This window comes from Larus michahellis, chromosome 8 (assembly GCF_964199755.1).
Source record: "Larus michahellis chromosome 8, bLarMic1.1, whole genome shotgun sequence".
NCBI lineage: Eukaryota > Metazoa > Chordata > Aves > Charadriiformes > Laridae > Larus > Larus michahellis.
This window is the reverse complement of record NC_133903.1, coordinates 38,926,582-38,940,526: the sequence shown is the minus strand read 5'-3', so window position 1 is coordinate 38,940,526 and position 13,945 is coordinate 38,926,582. Positions and strand designations below refer to the sequence as shown.

The following is a 13,945-nucleotide window of genomic DNA, read 5'->3' as shown; positions in this document are numbered from 1 at the left end:
TGTCAGGCAGTGACAGCACCGCCCTGTGCGGGGGGAGCTGCAGCCACCCACCAAGAAAGGGCTGTTGGTGGCCAAGGCCAGAACTACGGCCCCCAGCAGATCCTTCCCTCAGCGCCCAGCTCCTCTGGGCGGTCCCGGCGGTGCCCCAGGTGCCACCAGGTCCCACCCCTGTGGTGGCCAGGAGCACCCAGACACCCCACTCCTGCGGGACAGAAACACGGCAGGGGCGAGGAATGAGCTGGAGATCAATCACAACCTGGGGTTTCATGCAGTTGACTTTCAAGCTCAGCTTCCCATGTAAGAAGCACGTTTGCTTTTGTTTCCTGTTTCCTTTTGACACAGGATATTTTAGGTTGAAACTCTGTAAAACTCTGTAACTGGTTCTTCCCCCTGTAACTCCTCATGGCCTCCCTTCCAGTGCCTTAGAAACATTGTCAGACACCAGCAGTCAATGAAGGAAACCCCTAGGGAGTAGTGACTCCAGTAATGCTACCTAGTAATCTTTATCTTCTACCTACTAGCACTCAATCTGGGGAAAAGGAGGTAACTCTTGCCTTGGAAGAGGTACGCTTATCACTTTGTACAGTGCAAACAAGACTGGGCATCTGCTATTCACAGAGTTATGTATGATTAATGTATGATTAGATATCCCAAACTGGAAATTCTTTTGCATCAGAATTAAATTATATGAGACTGGCAGTATCTGTGAAAATACTTAGTCCTACTAACCTAAAACCTTGACCTCAAAAATTAATATCCTGGGACGTTCAAAATAGCCTTAGCCGCAAAAAAAAAAAAAACCACACACCAAACCCAAACGGCATTTTTGTTCTCTTCCACACATTGTCCTTTTTAAAACTGGTCCTGAACTTAGGAATAAATATTAATTAATCTAAGAGAAAAAAATGTTTCAAGAAATAAATACCTACTTATGCATCATTCAACATCATCCGTTCTGTATTATTTTGCTTATTCCATCTTAAAAATGTATCACTGTTACTGAAGTTGAATGTTTTATTACTTACAGGTCCTCTGGCACAAACTATTCTTTCCACTGCTTGCTGGGATCAATACATTTAAAAAAACATGAGGTGAGACTGCAACACTGCCACACAACACCACTGAGGAAACAAGACACTGCAGTGAAGTTCTATCGTTAATAGCAAGACAAGCAACACAGACTCATAAAGCTGCAACGGTCCACCCTAAAATCCCAAACAAGCATGATTTACCTCAAGTTTTATTCCGTGACATTTTGTAGAAGATGAGTTCATCTTCAAGAAATAAAAGTTCTGGAAAAGCATTAAGACACACACAAAACCAATGCTACAGACAGCTCAAAACAGAAAAACCTCAGAAAATGATGGGTTCCTTGGGCAATTTACAAGGCTTGTAAAAATTATTCATCCTGAACCTACTGGAAGCATTCAATGAGTTCCTAGATATCTCTCATGTCCCCCAAGAGTGTAAGGTTATATAGCTAAACCCTCAAATCCATGAGGGATACTGAGCTTTGTGGTAAATTATGGCCAACCTTTATTAAGCAGAAATAATAAATTGCTGACAAGAGCGTTGGACAATCCTTTAACACAGAAGTTTTTGAACATGGAAATCCAAATCAAACAGGTTTAATGCCAAAACAGCAAGCCATAAGGAATTTATGACAGATATTGAACATCATTTGGGAAGTCAAACATTAGCTGGAATCATTTGTTGCTATTTCTCTAGATGAAAAGAAATCTAAATCTACTCAGCGAGAGCATTTGGTTGCTAACTCAATTTTTAAATGCTGCCATAAAGAAAAGTGATCAAATACAGCAAAATCATGAGGTTTCTAGCCAGTGTTAGCTGTAATAGACCATCGTAATGTCCTGCAAGATACCATATGTGGAAATGGGCAATGAACAAAAAAGAAACCAGAAAAAGAGCAGCTACAGCACAAACACTCAGTAATACACTAAGTAGGAAAATACATTACTTAAATCACTCGTCCATCAGCACAAACCTCTCATTCTTCCGTGACATTTTTATAAGGCACACAGTCATGCAAAATAGGGAGCACATGGAAAGAACTGGAGGTACAGTGATGCTGCTGAGAGCGGCTGAGAATCCCATTCCATGCCACCCCCCTAGGTACGTTAAAAGGCCAAGTTTTAATTCGACTTCGATTTGGGAGAGATGGTTTAAAAGGGAGAGAGAATACATACACATTTGCATCTGTATGTAAAAACTAAAATGATTTGATTCCTAGCACAACCCACTGACCGATAACATTTACAAGGTATAACTCATATAACCCGGAGCACGCAGTATGCGATCCAAAAGCCCTAGGCTTCTACTCCAACTCTGCCAGCTTGTGAAGGGTGAGTAACAGAGACTTAAATGAAAATTAGGAAGATCATTCTAAAGAAAGGGCTCACTTGATTGAAGATAAGCATTCACAAATTTAAAAAGGAGGGCAAATGAAAGATAATGTGAAAAGGTGACAAACTGACAGAGACTTTTGGGAAGTTGGGATGGATGATATCCAGACTGCCGGCTATACAGCAGCAATTCAAGTCAGAAATCACAGGCAAAAATGCTACTAACAATTCATTTAAGAATAAACCCATTAAGCAGGCAGTTTGTCAGTATTCTGGAAAACCTGTTCATCCTCAACTGTGATGGAAGTCAGCTATGAAGCTGCTATTATCTGACAGTACCAAAGAGAAACGAATAAGAAAGTAGGTGAGAAAAGTTCAGGTATGGTGCAAAACATGCCAGATTTTGCTTCAGTGTGAAACCTGCTGTCACTAGAAGAACATGTGAAACCTGAAAACTAGGAAAAGTTGAGGCAGCCCACAGAATACAGGGACACTTCCTTTGAAATAAGAAAAAAGCTGTGCAAAGGGATTGGAACCTAAACTATTTATCCAAGAAGTAAACAAAACTGCTAGTCAATTTGAGATTCAAAAGAAATTTCCAAGAGAATCATCTTCTCCTTTGGGGTATATCTGGGTAGCTATTTTTGTAACTGAGGTCACAAAAGGGCATATTAAAAGTATAACCAACAAATCCTAAGGAGGAAGAGGAAGAGAAGATGACATGAGAGCTTTGGGTTTACTAAACATACTGTTTTCAGGCCAGTGCTTTATACTACTACAGGCTGCAAGAAAGGCTGGCAAAAGAGAGTGTCTGCAGCCAGAGCCATTGCACACTCTAAGAGGCACGGCCTGCTGGGGTCATTTTCACTGACGTTTGTTGTCATAAAGGCCACTAGTCCTGATAAAAGTGAAGGTCTAAAAAGCACAAAAGAGCCTGTTTTGTTGAGAAGTATAATTCTGCAGATGCAATCAGGAAGGAGCACTACTGGGAACATCAGGAAGGATCTTACTACTACTGGATTTTATTAGGTTTGAAAGAAGACTTGGGGAGCGGAAGGGGGGAAACACATTTTGAAGTACACAAGGATAAGAAGAGGAGGAAGGTACAAGGTTTTAATTTGGTTTAAAGTAGGAGCCTCTAATGTCCATGAGAATTTTAATGCATAAAGCTTAGCTAGAGACCAGTGAAAAATAGGAGGCTTTTGGAGGACACTGGGACGCGCCGACCAGCCTGTGAGCATGGCCAGCCACAGAAGGACAGATCTCATTGCTACTCCAAGCTAGAGGACAACAAACGCTCAACTCGATGGTATTTAAAAAAATCTGACTTTGTTAGAGGCAGCAGCAGTAAGCACAAAACACAGATCACTTCAGTACACTACTGAAGCTTTCATTAACTGAAATGTTTCTTCTTTGTAAAAATCTGCTACTTGTCTTCCTCAGAATCCCAGTCTTTTGTGGATTTTTTTAAAGCTATCCTTTGAATTAAGTATCACCTTTAATACTACAACATGACCACAGAATTCAGAAGTTAGAAGCATGCTGCTTACTTTTAAAAAAAACCACCTTTACCCTAAGGATTTCCCAGCCCTCGCTGACAGGAGCTCCCATGACAGAAGTCTCTGTGGTCTATGGATGACTTGTTCCTGAGACATCAGCATTCTGCGCTGTTCTGTCACCAGCAGAAAGGCATCCATCCCCACGCCTGCTTACTGCTCTCCCAAAAGGGGACAGGACTCTGCTTTAAAGTCCTTGAAGTAAAATGAAAATGACTGAATATAAGCCCTAGCATTGAGCTCTGTCTTCAGAACACCTTTGAGTACCTTTCTACTCACTGTACCTCTAGCAAAATACCTATTATATATTACTCTTCTTGAGATCAGTGGTCTCCTAAGCTTGAATTTTTACCCACTTTTCTTCTCCTGGCAAATTTATTTTTGCCTACTTTTTCAAAGCTGCTCTACACAGTCCAACCTAGCAATATACATGCCTGCAGGTGGCCACAGCCACGGGGGTGTCTCTGTTTCCCATTAAAGGCTTCTACAGCACAGGACTTTGCCACATTTACTGCTGAATTGAGTTCTTATTGCTTTATTTTCCTCTTTTATTTCTGTTTCCTTAAGCCTTTTCCCCAATACTCACCATCTGTTTCTTTAATCACCACCTACCTTTCCCATACAAGTTCTTCCCTTGCCTTAACTCTATCCTCCTCGTTGTCTAACCTTTTCCTTTACTGCCTGAAGAATAACTTCCACTTCCTCTCCTCCTTATCGACATGGACGCTGGTAATTCCCTCCTCTTTCCATGCATGGTGCCAGAGGTTGCACAGCTCTCTACAACACTAACAAACACTTCTCTACCAAAGCGAGCCAGAAATCATCTTCCTCTAAGTCACATTACAAGTCCCACCGAAGTGAATGGGGACACTTGAGCGAAGCCAGCAGGATCTGTCCCTTTGTGTTGTTTTGCCATAGCAACGTGAACTCAAGTTTCTAGGCCATCCAAGAAGGCCTTCACAGCCAAAGCTTTTTCACTTTTTGTTTGTTTGTTTTACGCATGGCAACCATTTAACTTATTTAACCAGTTTTCCTCCTATTCGTTGGTTCCCTATGCGAATGCAATGAATACATGCATCCCATGCATAAGAAAAAAAAGGCACTCATTTGTCATCCAGTATATCCAAGCTCAGTAAGAAAAAAAATCACAAATGGTTAACTACATGAGCAGTTCTATAAACTTAGGAATAGAACAGTTTTCGAGAGAGTTTATTTATAACCCTAGCTCTATTAAATATGTATTTTGCAGATTTCTTTTTTATTAGATGACATTTATCCTCTGTCAATTCTGCGTGATTTGCACACATACAGGTCAGAAAGCTGACTAATAGGGTTAGCAAATATTAATGTGGGGTTGAAAATTTGTATGGATTTTTTTTAATGCCTGTGTCTAAGGCATATACATGAAGTTCCACCATTCAGAACTCGAAACAGTAACTTATTCATAAACTATTAAGGGGACAGACTCTGTTTTAGAAACAACAAAGTGGTTTCGTTTTCAGGGAATATATGAATAGTAATAAAACTAAAAATCTTGACATATCAAAAGCCCAGGGAAAAAGTAACTCTGATGTCCTGCAGTTCACATGCTGCTGTGCTTGTAATGGGACATTTCAACAAGTCACAGTTAAAGGCTATGGGAACTGGACAAGTGCCAAGGGAAGATGTTTCATGCCATTTAGCAATTGTGCCCCTCTATTCCATGCGACTTTTGTTTTAACATTTTGTTTATTTATTTTCTTATTAACGTATTACAATGTAGCCTGCCAAATTACAGGAAGCCACAAAATATACACAAGTGAGTCCATAAGAGATGTGAAACCATTCCACCTTTTTAATAACGGTTTACTGCAGTTGGTTTTGTTACCTGGTACCTATTTTGCCAACAGCTGGCGTGAAGCTCCGGTTTGGATGAGGGTATCTATTCCCAGTATCATTTCATAACCAACATTCCCTTAAGCTTCCCAACACTTTTTTAAATCACCTGACTTGAACTGCTGTGAGTTTAGATCAGAAAAATAAATTCAAGACACCAGACACTGTGGAAGTTTCAGCTGAATAATCATTGCGCAATATAGCACAAAAGCAAGAGACAGTTTACAAAAACACGATAAAATTCATTCTGTTGTATGTTCCCAGGACTTCCCTTCCCCCAAACACAAGGAGGTATGCAGCTGAATCTTTACGGGCTACGGGGCAAGGTTTTGCTTACCAAGCGTAAACAAGAGAATAGCCTTGTACAGGATCAGGATGTAGGAGGGTTTCAATAGGTGGACGGGAAGGAAGTGCATTCAGGAGTCTTTTAGTGGAAAGAGTACACAAGACTCTTCCACAAGAAGGGGACTGGAACAGATTCCTTTTTGACAACAGTAGAAATTCCTAGAGGTTACCAAATCTCTACAAAAAGGAGTGCACGTGGCACTGAAGACAGAGTTTAACAGGACCAACACCCTGCCTGTAACTTCAGTACCGAATCAGAACTTTTCTACTTTAACATAGAACCCTCGGGGACACCCTACATGAGAACATCTCTAAAGGGAGTGGAGGAAACACGGTGTTGGGATGCTGTACAGTTCTTATGCTATAATGGCTCAAGCAATCTGCAGTCCAGTACCAGCTTCAGCCACATATTTTCTGTGCAACTCGCAGTTACTCTATTCTTTCACAAGCAAGAGAGTCATAACAGCACCTCAACACGGCCACAGCAGCCCCCCCATAAGATCTACCTAGAAGGACAACACTACTTTCAGCAGTTCTGCTTCCGTCTTCTAGTTGGAAGATGGATGAAAAAAATCTCACTGTTCTTACCAGGGAATACCAGTGGCACAATTATATGCCATCTTCCAGATGAACATTCAGGTAGCAGGAGAAGGAAAAAGGTGGAGAGTTCTACAAATGTACAGACATAAAGATTGGGTTAACTTTTTCACAGCAGCCCAAGAAATCTGTGAGTGTCAAATCTACACTTAAATAAAACTCAGATTCCAAACAAACTCAACCAGTAATATCTCACCACAACTAACAGGAACCAGGCTCATGTTTCTTAAATAGGACTTGCTGCTTCTGAAAACTTCGCCCTGAAACAAAAAGATTTCTAGTGCATAGGAATCTTCAGGCTGAAGAAGATCATAAATTCATGAAACAAATCTCTACAGCCTTTCCTCCTCATAGTTAAACTTCTTTGGCCTAATTATTTTTTTTATGGTTTCTAATTGGAAACAGAATAGGTTTCCTGGCACTGGACTATCTTACTCTTCACAAACACAGTAGCAGCCAACAACCTCACACAAATGTCATTTATCTTAAGTTTTATTTGGCTCAGTTTCTAATTGCACACCTAAACTAAACAGATAACAGCTCTAATGTACCTATCAAGACAGATATAACCCTAGGGAAGGCATCTCCTTGTGGAGAGGGAGACACAGCAGGGTGGAAAGTTACCAACAACTCGGCAAGGCCTCTTCCACTCAGGGTAAAAGATTTCAGCAAATTATTCTGTCAATGAATGCTTGACACTGTTATTTTTTCAAGACTAAACTGCAAAACCTTAGAATTGTATCTAGAAATATTCTACCCGAAACCTTCCTACCAGGAAAGAAACTAAATCAATCTCTGTTGGATTTAAAAATCTTGAAATGACCTCTATACATTTAGAAAAGTGTTTTTGAAACCATGGCCTACAAATACACAAAATTCTCTGGGTTAATGGTGAGAAACCCACAAGGAGTAATAATGAAAAGCAAGACTACGGCACTAAGCATAAATTCGCTATATAAGGATGCAGTCCTCTTTGGCGAGGGCAGGAGTCGGGGGAGGTGGTCCGCAAATTGAACTGGATTGAAAACCAGCGTTTCCCACTACAGGGGATTTGGATGAGGGGATACAAGTCAGCCCTCCCCACTGCCACTGGCCGTAAGATACTACAAGATGTAAATTAACAGGTTAAAATATTAACTACAAGGTACTATAAAGATAAGCGCATGCATTATAAAAACCACGTTTTGGAAAAAATAGAGTTGTATTGAATTTTACTCTCTAAATTAAGGCATACTCTAGAAAGCACGTAGACTAATAGATCATTTCTTCAGGTTGCTAAACAAGAACACAAGATAAACACGTTTATCAAAAGTTAGCTGCTAGCCACTAAATTTTCAGATGCACATCTGTAAGACAGGAAACTTCTCCCACACAAATAGGGAAGACCTTAAAAGTGCTACACAGTTAAAAGAATGAGTCAAAAGGAGCTTCCCTTTGTGTAGGAGTAATCTACCCTCTCCCTAATCGTCTGCCAAATAACGAGTGTAATTTAATTTGTTGGGCAGAGAAACAGTTCAGGTCGAGGCAAAACTTCTTTCATGAAAAAGTTATCATTTATAAGCACTGCGATGAGGATTTGTTTCAATCAAGATACACATCACTGGCATGTTCCACTCAGAATGTGGATATTCTCACGTATAATTTTTACCGTATATAATTTCCTCTCTTTCATTATTTTGTATTAAACGTATACATGAAGACTGTAAAAAGGTAAGTTTGAGGGTAAGTTTAGGAAGATGGAAGGCCACAATAAATCCCTATATTCATATAAATAATTTGTATGCCAGAATGAAATCACCGCACCTCATCACTGGAGTGAACCAAATAACCGATCTACAAGTATTCGGAAACACTGGTCATTTTAAACACTGGAGGGAGGAACTAATCCTTCACATAACACGAGCTGTACATATTGGAGGAGTGACCTGGTCCATTAACGTAATAGCCTTAATGAAGAAAAAGCCCATCTTTTCAAATACCACAACAGCTGTTTTGTAAATCAAACCACAATTTTGCTTCACCCAAATAATTGTCAAAGTGTTGGTTTGGTGATAAAATACTACCATAGCTCTCAGTCACACTGTGTCAAATCCTGCAATAGTCTAATAAATTGCTTCTATAAATATAAGACAAAAGAGGACATATCAGTCTTCAATCCACCTCCAGCTTCTTGGCAAAGAAATACACGTATTCAGCAGATCTATACTACACAGTAAGCTCACTGGATGCTTGGGGATTTTTTTATTGTCCCTGACTCGCACAATGAACCTACACTGATTTCCAACAGAAAATGCCTATGCTTACAGAGGAAGTCAGGGTATAAGTGAATTGCCATTCTTTTTCAGAATCGTTAACATTCCCTTATGTATCACAACCCCTATTGCCTTCTCTGCAGAAAAACAACCTATACACATTAGCTCTATAATTAACCTGTTTCAGACCCACGACCTCTAGATAAGCTCTTCTCCTGCAATCTAAATAGGTCTCCTGCAAGGTCACAACTAAACTTATTTAAATGAGGGGCCTTTTCCAGCTGACTCCTAAAGTCTTAGAACATGTTGCAACAGGAAGAAAAAATTATAAAAAAAAGCTGAACTTGGCCAACTAATGTATTGAAATTAGACAAACTATTGAAGAGAAGTGCTAAATACAATGGAATTAAATTTGATAATGATAAACAGATATAGCTCATTTTAAAGTACTATTCACAGAATGAATATGAAGTAATGATTTTCACATTTTCCTCAATAAATTCTTTTACTTCATTATAAATACATCATAAACTAGCATATTTTGCCAGTCATAATTATTTGTAAGGAGTACAATTCAACAATATAACACTTTCAATGCAATATATAAAATGTTCTCTGCTGAACTTGACAAATCTGACTATTTAGATACTCAAGGTCATAAAGGATGTTCTTTTTAAAAAAAATCTATTTTGCCAGACTGGAAATAAAAGTCCCTCTTTCAGTGATTTCCAGAGATGTGTAAATCTGTTTCATTTTGGCTACCATAGAGTTAATTGTTGCTGCAAGAGAGCAAGAAATGCTGCTCTATTGGATGACTGCCAGCACATAAAAATGCGAATCCACAGTTATGGATAAAGCAATTCCAATTGCACTACTTCTTCACTAGTACGTTTTTTATGGCAAAACATGCTTCTATTCATGAAGCAGCTAGAAACTAGCACACCGCTGTTAATCACCACAAATGTTACTGCTATAGAAGCAGTGCCTATTTATAATACACAAATATTTTGTAGAACTAGATCAAAAGTAATTTGATTGCAGAGATATTGCAATCTGTATCCCACACAGTATTTTCCGAGATCTAAATAAATTGCCCAAGACATGGTAATTCATATCTTAAATGTTAACAGGATATTATTTGAGATATCAAATAAAAGAATTTTAAGACAAATTAGGCAAAATTTTAGCAGTATTTACAAATAACATTATAACAGAAATCTCACTTTGACTTTACAAACTACGTACTTCAGCATCTCAGAGAACCATACAAGGGAGAAAGTTTTGTGATTCCACAAAAATAATGGAAGAGGGTGATCGTCAATGGAATTTCCCATGCATCTTTTTGTACCTTCAGCATCAGGCAACACCAGGTAACGCTCTTACAGAAGAATGCGTGGCCACTGGAATATGTGTATACCAGGTCACTGAAACAATGGGGGAAGAAAATTCATATTCATTTAACACCTCGGTATGTGGTCAGTGCCATTGCAGAACCAGAAGAGCTTACATCGCTTCCTTTAAACCTGATCTGGGACTGTTAATTTCAATTGAACTATATTTTGTCTCCACTCGTTCCAAGACCTAAGGCTGAGAGAATACACGATTGTTATCACTCGTAAGTCGCAGACTGGCTAGTCCACGGCAAACGTTCCCAGGCATGTTTTTACCCACCATCAGTGAAAGATCTCTCATATTTACTGCAGGGTAAGAGCCCGTTCCCTGGCTCTTACCAGGGAATAGCTGACATGCTGCAAATTCCCATCTTCACTTAGCGTTCAGCAATCTGTTTGTATACCCATACCTTAAGTATTTGCCATTTGGCTGCATCAGACTTCACAGGCTAGAAAGCAATATGGATCAACGTAAGTAATCCAGATAACCTTCTTGGGCAGCAGCCTTTGCATTCAGCATTCCCAGCACAAAAGACGTAATCAATTGTTACGCCAATACAAATCAAAAAGAAAAATTATAATTGATCCATGCTGGGAGCGTCAGTTGACCTTTACAAAAATAAGCTCGTAATGACTTCTTAAAACCTAAGAGAATATCTAAAAATATTCTCTCTTATGGAAACCCTAAATACTAGGAATAGTTTCTTGTGAGAATACAACTTTTTTGCAACTCAACTTTAGTTCTCAAGATTTCTATAGACAATCATAAACGTGATACAGTAATATTTTTACTGTGAAAATATTTTGTCTACCTCATTATCTAGAACTTTAGGGGATTACTCAAAATATCATTTCTTGGGTTTAATTAATTCATCTCAAACATCTTCAAAGAGATACTTCACTTAAATAAACCTCTAATGTTTTTTCAAGTTCACTTCTGGCTACGACAGAAATCCCATTCAGAAGAGTGAGAGACGTGCCTCCTAGAGCAAGTAAATTGACATTCATCTTCTAAAGAAATACTATCAAATGTATAGGCCCGAGGTTTTAGCAAATTGCAACTGCAGTAGGAAGAGAGAATTCATAGACAGAAAGTTTTGTGTTCCCCCTGCTGGTTTAGCAATTAACTTCAAAACGCTGTTCCTAGAGGTAGGCATCAAGATGCTGGGGTATATAAAAGATGGTTTGCATACCAGAGAATAAAAATTGAAGATTGATTTTTAAAAGGAATCACACCCGTGGAAGGTATCAGTTACATACTCTGACTAGATAAGGCTCTGGACGCACAAAACATGCATCAAAATCAATGACCAAACAAGACCTCCCCAGGGAGGGAAAGCATGCTAGAGGAGAAAAATTTGAAGTGTCACTTTAAACTTCACAAGGTTGGACTATAGCAAACAATTGGGGGAAGCAAGTTTCAGAGTAAAGGACTCTTCACTGAAGGAAGCCAACAACCTGCCCCCCCTCCAACGCCCGTCCCTCCCTTCCTCCCCCAGCCAGCCAGGAACGCTGAGCAGCAGCTGCAGCAGCTGGTGTCAGCCGAGGTCTGCGTCCTAGCGAGAGCTGCTCCATCCCAGCTAGAATTCAAGCCCTGTGGGCCTTCAGGGGTTAAACTGGAGCTCTTCAAATGAATAAGTATCTTCCATTCACATTTTGCTAACACTCTCATTGGACATACTTTGACAGGACACCTGTGCAGTCCTAATTAAAACCCAGCTACCAACTCACATTGTCCCTGGCATTCATGGAAAAAACGCAGACTGTAAGGGAAATAAAGTATTCCCGGCAAGAAGTGATACATGAATAGATTTTGTCTTTGGAAGAAGTAGTATTTACACGTGTAGTTTTAAAGTCTTCTGTGTATGCAACTACAATAGCAACAGGGCTCACTGTAACCCAAACCTAATTGGTCCAACAAACCACCAAAAAGCAGGTGGCTCTCTCACTTTGTGCCATCTTCCTAGAAGGGGGCCTCATCCAAAAAAAAAAAAGTAAATAAATACTTAGGTTGGTATAAACACAGACACAACCAGGTAAATTTCTTTCTTAGAACAAAATCATGGCACTCATTCATCCAAGTCTCTCTCTAATAGGTTACAAACCCTATGAAGAGGGTTCTGTCAAAACTGAACTGTGATGATGATCATGCATTTGAGAAGAAAATAATAAATAATAGCAATTCAGTTATAACAGCTACAGCTTAGTAGAACTGCGATAAGTAGATTTACATCTGGTTACATCCACAGCAAGCGTAACAGGCATAACCACACATGCAGCAATACCTGAAGTCTTTTCTTTTGAAAAAGACAAGAAGTATCATTTCCCATACCATTGACGATAACTTTTAAATTACAAGTGCATCTGAAACCAGGGAAAGTTGAAAAAGTTACTTCATTTACATCTAAGTTTAACGGCCTCTTATTGTTATTGCTAGGAGTGATGTGCTCAGAAGGCTGCAGTGAATTGACTACAATACATCCCCTGCAAAATATGCAACGGTAAATCCCACCGGTCAACAACTCCTCAATGAAACTGTACCAAAGTGACACGATACTGGCCTTTATATTATTCCGACATACACTGAAATTTACACTCTGCTGGTACATTACTAGGTTCCCAGCTGGCCTCATTAAGGGTACCATGACCCCGATACGCACGGTGGGGTTCGTATCTGTGAAGGATTCGCTCGGTGCCAGTAACTTGCCCAGCACGTCCCAGCCAGCCTGACCCAAATGATTTTCGCTGGGACACCTGTAGCTTTCCCTCGCCAGGAGCCCACCCCACGGCTCTCCGCTTAACTCTCCCACGGAGCCCGCATGGTCCGCACCGGCGGCAGCTTCAAGCCCCTCACCGCCCACGCGTGGACGCTGCCCGTCCCAGCCCCTCGCACGTCCCGCACCTCTCAGCCCGGCAGCTCCGCGGAGGCCGGCGACCCCCCCGGGACCCTCCCGCCGCCCGCTGCCGTCCCTGCTCTGCCCCGCGCAGGGTGACATGTCGCGGGACGACCGCCCCGACGGCTGGCGCATCCCCGCGGGGCACCCACCGCCTCAGCCCAGCCCGACGGGGCGGGGGGTCGCGGCCGCCGCACCTACCTGGCAACGGGTCCCTTCACGCCGCGTCCCGGGAGGGGCAGGCGCGCAGCGGGGCGGCTACGCCATGGGCACCGCGGCGCCGGCCGGCCGGGAGGGGACGGGACGGGAGGACAGCCCTCACCGAGGCCGCCCAGTGCCGGCCACTGCTGCCCGGCCGGCTGTGCGCGGGAGGAGGAGGCGGAGGAGGAGGCGCGCCGCCGCCCGGCCCCCAGCCCGCCAGTAACCCCATGGCGCGGCGCACACGGCGGGGCGGAGCGGGGCGGGCGGGGCCGCGCCGCCATTGGGCGCGGGGCGGGGACGCCGCCGTGACGGACGGACGGACGGACGCCTCCGCCCCCCGTGCCCGCCGCCGCCGAGCGCGCCCCCGGCCCGCACCTGAGCTCCGGCCCGGCCGGCGAGGCGGGGGGAAGCGGGAATGTCGTCCCGGTAACAAACACGGAGCGGCGGCTCCCCGCGGCAGCCGGGGGGCAT

The 13,945-nt window shown here is 42.0% G+C and overlaps 1 protein-coding gene across 2 annotated transcripts in view; it reads right to left on the bottom strand.

Annotated features, from left to right (window-relative positions):
• Nucleotides 1-13,720, bottom strand: part of TGFBR3 (transforming growth factor beta receptor 3) — a 121,188-nt gene extending 107,468 nt beyond the window's left edge. For both annotated transcript variants that reach the window (XM_074596862.1, XM_074596863.1), the window contains exon 1: nt 13,475-13,720. The gene's annotated coding sequence lies outside the window, so the exon portion shown is untranslated. The remainder of the gene's footprint in view (nt 1-13,474) is intronic.
• Between the last annotated feature and the right edge of the window lie 225 nt (nt 13,721-13,945).